This window comes from Capricornis sumatraensis, chromosome 16 (assembly GCF_032405125.1).
Source record: "Capricornis sumatraensis isolate serow.1 chromosome 16, serow.2, whole genome shotgun sequence".
NCBI lineage: Eukaryota > Metazoa > Chordata > Mammalia > Artiodactyla > Bovidae > Capricornis > Capricornis sumatraensis.
Window position 1 is genome coordinate 17,351,089 of NC_091084.1, and position 7,436 is coordinate 17,358,524.

A 7,436-nucleotide genomic window follows, 5' to 3' on the forward strand; every position below is an offset into this window, starting at 1 on the left:
CATGGACTGTAGCCTGCCAGGCTCCTCTGTCCGTGGGATTCCCCAGGCAAGAATACTAGAGTGGGATGCCATTTCCTTCTCCAGGGGATCTTCCTGACCCAGGGATCGAACCTGAGTCTCCTGCTTGGCAGGCAGGTTCTTTACCACTGAGCCACACTGGAGCTATCCTCAAAATAAAAGAGAATGATCTGATAGGCCAAAATATTTTAATTCAATCAGACACATCCTAATCTACTTCCATGACTTCTCACTAAAATTTAAAATAGAATTAAACCTAAAATTGAAAGCCACAGAAAGATTGAAAGGTGGGACTCAGAGACATGTTTAGTAAAGAGAGAAAAAGATAAGAAATGTTAGCTAGATGATTTAACTTAACCATTTATTCAAATAAATATGAATCGAGTGACCAGACTGCTAGAGGTAACACAACAGGCTCAGCGGGGAATATAAAGATCAGTCAAGACTTAGACCTTCCGGAAAAGAGGTTTATTTCCATAGGGAAGATAATTCAAATGCAGAATTAGCCTTAATCAATAAACTGGATTTGAATATTCAGCTCAACATTTACTGCATGGAGACCTTAAGTATTTTATTCAATTTTTCTATATTCTATATCTTCATCTCTTTAAAGAGAATATTAGTAGTTTCTGCTTCATAGAGTGAGTCTGTGTGTTGTGCTGATCTTGAGGCTTGGTGTGGTGTCCGGCATATTGTCTGTGCTCAGTGGAGTAATACTATAATATCCATAGTGTGCCACACAAGATCAGAGAGGTGTGGGACAATGAGGGAATCTTGCCCGGTCAGTAGGAGTCATTATCACCTGCCAAAAGAGAAAGAAGTGATAAAACGGAAGTTCCAGGAAAGGTAGAAAGTTTGAAGTAGTGACTATGTATGGTTAACCATTGACATAAGCAATAAAAATGTGAAAGGTCTCTCTAGACATTTCTTACATTGTTCGGCAAGGTGACCTCTCACTCCTTCCTTAAATGATTATCCTCCTCACCCCAACTAAGTCACCCTCGTCATCTGACCTTTTCTGAAATCTTGATTTTAGGAATCCTACTCTTGAACCAACTCTGACTACCCTTTTGCACACAATAGTGCGCAACAATTTACCCAAATGAGACTTTCTGAATGTCTGGCCCTTCTCTCCTTTTATTTTTACTCATTTTAGATGGACAAAAAAGTTCTGAGTTCTGATTCAATCCCATCACCCTCTTGATTTAGGAAGATTAATGTCTGCCTCTTCCATGCAGAAGTGCCCCTCACCATTGGTAAAAAGTCCCAAGAAGTAAAATCTAAGCAGCAATGAGCCCTGCTAGGGTCAAGAGTAGGAGGAAAAAAGATAGGTGTAAATAGCCGCTTTCTTGAGTTTCCCAGGAACCAAGGTTTTCAAACCAATTTTAATAAAAGGAAATATTGTTTCTTCCTTTCCATCACTTATAACTCTAATGTTTTGCATTGGTTAATACCTCTAATTCTAATTACTGGCAGAAATGTCTCAATTATTTCCTGCTTAACCAAAATGCTGGCTTTGGGGATAAAATATTTAACTAGATAAATAAAGGAAATGTTTTCAGTTTAAGGAAATATTCAGTGGCGCCATGTCTTAAACAGAACTGAGTGTTGAATTCTGTCATACGTCCATTTGAATTTATGAAAGCAATGATATAACTTTCCTTCTTGGATCTATTCGTCATATTATCAGGTTTCCTTATTTTAAATCGTCATTGTTTCCCTGCAGTAAACATTTAATCATTGTTATTCTCTAAATAGGGGATTCTCAGGTTTTGAAGTGGTAAAGAATGAGCCTACCAATGCAGGCCTCACAGGAGACGTGTGTTCAACACGGGGTCAGGAAGATCCCCTGGAGGAGGAAATGGCAACCCACTCCAGTATTCTTACCAGAAAAATCCCATGGACAAAGGAACCCAGTGGGCTAATGTCCATTGGGTTGCAAAGAGTTGGACACAACTGAGCTAATTTTAATTTAAAACCTGGTGGCTCAGATGGTAAAGAATCTGCCTGCAATGCAGGAGACCTGAGTTCAATCTCTGGGTTGGGAAGATCCCTTGGAGAAGGGAAAGGCTAACCCCCCCCCCCCCAGTATTCTGGCCTGGAGAATTCCACAGACAGAGGAGCCTGGTGGGCTACAGTCTATGGGGTCACAAAGAGTCAGAGACGACTGCGTGACTTTCACTTTCAACTGATTTTAGAGCTTTGGTGGTGGCTCAATGGTAAAAAAAATCTGCCTGCAAGGCAGGAGAGGCTGGTTCGATCCCTGAGTCAGGAAGATCCCCTGGAGGACGGCATGGAGACCCACTCCATTATTCTTGCCTGGAGAATCCCCATGGACAGAGGAGCCTGGCGGGCTATGGTCCATGGGGCCACAAAGAGTCGGAAATGACTGAAGCAATTGAGCACAGTACAGCTTAATTTAAAACTTTAGCATTGATATTCACAAATAACTTTTGTCTATTACTTTCATTACATAATTTGTCAGGTTTTTCTACCAATATTATGCTTACTCTAAAACTTTGACTTTTTTCTTCTTTTTGAATGCCTAAATCAATTTGAAAAGATCCGTGGGTTAAAGGTTTCACACACTTCCCCCATGAAACTACCTAATACTAGTGATTTTTGAAGTGACATACCTTTTGACATCTTTCTGCATGTCTTACTTGGAAATTTATATCTTAGGTTTTCTATCTCTTCTGAAATCTATTTTAATTAATTATTTTTTCCTTAAAAAGTATCCAGTTGAGCTTTTTGTTGATTTAGTTATATTATATTACAATTTTTCTAATTCATTTATTTCTGCATATATATTTATTTATTCCTTCCAGCTACTTTCTTTCTGTTTGTTTGCCCCTAACTTTGAGACAAGAGCAAAGTCAATTGAATGGCATTTTTAAAATTTTATTGATTAAAAAAATTAAGCCTGTAAATTTTCCCCATTACTATTTCAATTGAATCTCATATATTCTTATGTATTTCATTCATTTTTACATCTAAAAACACTCTAGTCATGTTTATTATGTCCCAGGCATCCATCGTAGAACTTACAAATACTGATTCATAGAATCATATCAGGTAAGTACTATTACCACCTCATTTCACAAGTGAGGAAACTGATTCAGCATGAAGTTAAATAATTCAGCAAGGTCAGTCATACAAACTGGTAAGAGGGAAGCCGGGATTCAAAATCAGGCAGTCTGGTTCAGAGTTTATATAGTTGCCATGTGCTGTGCTTAGTTGCCCAGTCATGTGACTCTGCAACCCCACAGACCGTAGCCTGCCAGGCTCCTCTGTACATGGGGATTCTTCAGGCAAGAATACTGGAATGGGTTGCCATGCCCTCCTGCAAGGAATCTTCCCAGCCCAGAGACTGAACCCATGTCTCCCACATTGCAGGCAGATTCTTCACTGGCTGAGCTACCAGGGAAGCCCATTTATACAGTTAACAAATATTCTATGTCCATGTCTCCAGGGAATTTAACTGTTGTGATTTATATCCCTCTAACCTACAGATCTTTTAGTTGAGAATTTTTTTACTTTCCAGGAAAGACTTCTGTATTTCCTGATTTTTACAGTTAATTTCTAGTTTTATTGCATGATAATTAGAGTTTGATCTTCTTTCTTACTTCAGGATTTATTAGTGTTTTCTATTCACCTGAATGTATTGTCAATTTTTGTGATTGATCCTTTTGCATTGACAAAAGGGAGTCCTCAATTATCAGATACATAAATTCTACCTTATGGTTAATGCTGTTGAAGTTTTCTATATCCTTAAAGTGAAGTCGCTTAGTCGTGTCCGACTCTTTGTGGCTCCATGGAATGTAGCCCTCCAGGCTCCTCCATCCATGGGATTTTCCAGGCAAGAATACTGCAATGGGTTGCCATTTCCTTCTCCAGGGGATCTTCCTGACCCAGGGATCAAACCCGGGTCTCCTGCATCACAGGCAGATTTTTAACTCTCTGAGCCACCTAAGTCTGTCCATTTTTTTCCTCTCTTGCACAACATAAGGCCCTCTCTAGGTGCAATACTGTCCCCAATTCTCTAAAGGTTTACTGACCCAGCAGCTCCTCAAACTTTGTCCTTTTGGCGAGGGGTCGGGGGGGGGGGGGTGTTATGGAGGTTTTATTACATATGCATGAGTGATTAAATGATTGGCCATCGGTGATTGGCTCAACTTCCAGCCCCTCCTCCTCCTTGAAAGTCTAGGGTGGGGCTGAAAATTCCAACCCTCTAATTGCAGGGTTGGTCCCCCTAACAACCAGCTAGGGGAACCATGCTTAAGTGACCTAGGGGCAGTTTAACAGCTACCACAGTAATGTAACAAAATCATAAAACGTAACTTTATTTACTTCGGAAATTCCAAGGGTTTTAGGAGCTATCAATCAGAAACTGAGATGAGGACCAAACATATATTTCATATTATAAATAAAAATATCACATTAAGTAATTTAAATTCTCCTTTTAATGTTTCTTCCAACTTGTTTGATTTTCTATGATTTAAACTTGATCAGAGCTGCATGGGCATTCATGACTGTTACACCTTTCTGGTGAGATGTAGCCTTTAGAGCCCTTTCATGTTCCTTTGAGATTCAATTCTATTTTGTCTGATACTAAGATTCATGACTTCTTTCTATTTGTATTTTTCTTAGTATAATTTTGTTGATTCATTTACTTTGAACTTTTCAGGATTACTCTGTTTTACAGTGTTGAAAGATAAACTGAGGCATATTAAAAAATTGAAAAGTTTACTTATGCAAAATACACTTCAAACTTGGCAGCATTCAGTCTAGCAAAAAGCACCAAGAAGCTGTACAAAATAAAAAATGTAGGCAGAAGGGAGTGTAAATGAGGAAGTTATACTAGGCAAAAGAGTGGACCAGTTATTGAAAGGTCACTTTCCTTTAGGAGATAATGCTGAATTTTAAAATAGATTTTAAGGATTTTACCTTTCTTTGTTTTGTGGATATACATTGGGATAACAGCTTTAACAAATATCAATATAGTTACAAAGGGCTTTCCTGGTGGTTCAGACAGTAAAGAATCTGTCTGTAATGCAGGAGACCTGGGTTCAATTCCTGGGTCAGGAAGATCCATTGGAGAAAGGAATAGCAACCCACTCCAGTATCCTTGCCTGGAGAATTCCATGGGCAGAGGAGCCTGGTGGGCTACAGTCCATGAGGTCACAAAGAGTTGGACAGAACTGAGCAACTAAGCAGACAGACACAAAGTTAAAAAAAATCCCCGAGAGTCACATTTGGCAAATTCTTCAGTAGTCATGGGCTGGAGAAGGCAATGGCACCCCACTCCAGTACTCTTGCCTGGAAAATCCGATGGATGGGGGAGCCTGGTAGGCTGCAGTCCATGGGGTTGCCAAGAGTCGGACATGACTGAGCGACTTCACTTTCACACATTGGAGAAGGAAATGGCAACCCACTCCAGTGTTCTTGCCTGGAGAATCCCAGGGGCGGGGGAGCCTGGTGGGCTGCCGTCTATGGGGTCACACAGAGTCGGACACGACTGAAGCGACTTAGCAGCAGCAGCAGCACAGATTGAAGACCATCCATTGGTGGAGAACTCGTCCCAGGACTCAAGAGACGCAAGCGCCTCTAGCTTTAGCCCCAAGGGATCACAGTCAAGGGTGCTGGAGACTCTGGTCTCTGCAGCTGGTGCCAGACACTTAGAGGCGTAAGAGTGGTCCAACCTTACCACCTCAGACAAGTTTATGGGGGCCCTGAAGTTCCTAGCAGCGTCTCTGGGGAACGCGGTCAGAGTCTCACTGATGTTGGGAGGAATCAAGGGGGTGCCGTCAAGGTCACCGGCTGCAATATCTTCCAGAGATTGCAGGCACGGGCCGGGGTGCATTAGATTTCCAGGATCCAAAGGAGGACCCAAGGGTTGAAGATCAGGAGCACAGCAGCATCCGGAAGCCTGAGCAGAATGCTGGAGCCGAGGGCTCAGCAGGGCAGGGCTGTCCATCGAAGGGACGTCAGCAAACAGGAACTGAGCTTCGAGCTCCAGAGATGCGTGCGCCGCGTCTGAGAGGCTCCCCCTAACCCGGGCCCGGACAGTCGCTTCCCTGGGCCCCTCTTCCCGAGGACACTGATGAGACCCACAGCTGCCATTCCTGGGCCGATCCCTGCCGGGTGGGTCTGAGGTCGGCGGTGGAGTCAGGCTTGGCTCCGGGGAGCTGCAGGCTGGGGCGGCCTCCGCGGACTGGGGGGCGGAGGAAGAACATGTGGCCCCCGAGAGGGGCAGAGACTTGGGGCGCATAGGATCTCTGCAGCGGGCACCGCGGCCCGAAGCCGAAGACGCCGGCGCACCAGGACGCGGGGCGCGGTGCGACCCACCCGGCCGCGGGCCGAGCGCGGCTCCGCAGGGCGCTCCGGCCTCCCACCCGGCACTCGGTTTTGCTGTGTCTGTGGGGCAGTGACTCAGACTAGAACCTTTAAACCAATGAGGTGGTATCTTTTCCAGCTTGTTGATCCCCACGAAGGACAATCCACCCTCGTCTGTATTCTGTAGCCAAAGGAAAGAGGGTGTTTCCTGGAGGGGAAGGCTCCCTGAACCAAGTGCTGCCTCGGCGGCCTGCAGCTTTGTGACCTTTTTTGGTTGGGACCTCCCCGGATTCACAGGCTTGAGCGCCTGACAGTTTCTCAGTTCATGGTGGTGAAGTGTCTTTACGGAAGTTTCAAAGCCAAACCTAAAGAAAATACAGGATATTTGAAGATAAATAGATGGCAAAAGGAACTCAAGTTAAAATTGCATAGCAGTCTTAATTTCAAAATTTGAATTTAAGGGGAAAAAGGCACACTTGTTGGTAGGAATGTAAGTTGGTGCAGTAGGCCTGGGTGCCCACTGGGCTTCCCAGGTGGTGCTAGTGGTAAAGAGTTGTCTGTCAATACAGGAGACATAAGAGACCCCTTCCTGTTCTATCCCCTGGAGGAGGGCATGGCAACCCACTCCAGTGTTACCACCAGGAGAATCCCATGGACAGAGGAGCCTGGCGGGCTACAGTCCATGGGGTCACAAACAGTCCGACATGACTGAAGCATCTTAGCACGCACTCATAGTGTGTGCTATGGAAAGCTATGGAGGTTCCTCAAAAATTTTAAATAGGGCTATCATATGATCCAGCAATCTCATTTCTGGGTATATATCCAAAGGAAATAAACAGAATATCAAAGCGATATCGGCACTCCCATATTTTTGATATGTTACTTACAATAGCTAAGATATGCAAACAACCAAAGTGTCCATCAGTGAATGGATACAGAATGTGGGGGGTGTGTGTGTGTGTGTATAAAATGATATATATATATATATATATATATATATATAATGGAATACTACTCAGAAATACCAAAAAAAAAATGAAATTCTGTCATTTGCAACAACATGGATGAACTTGGAGGGTATC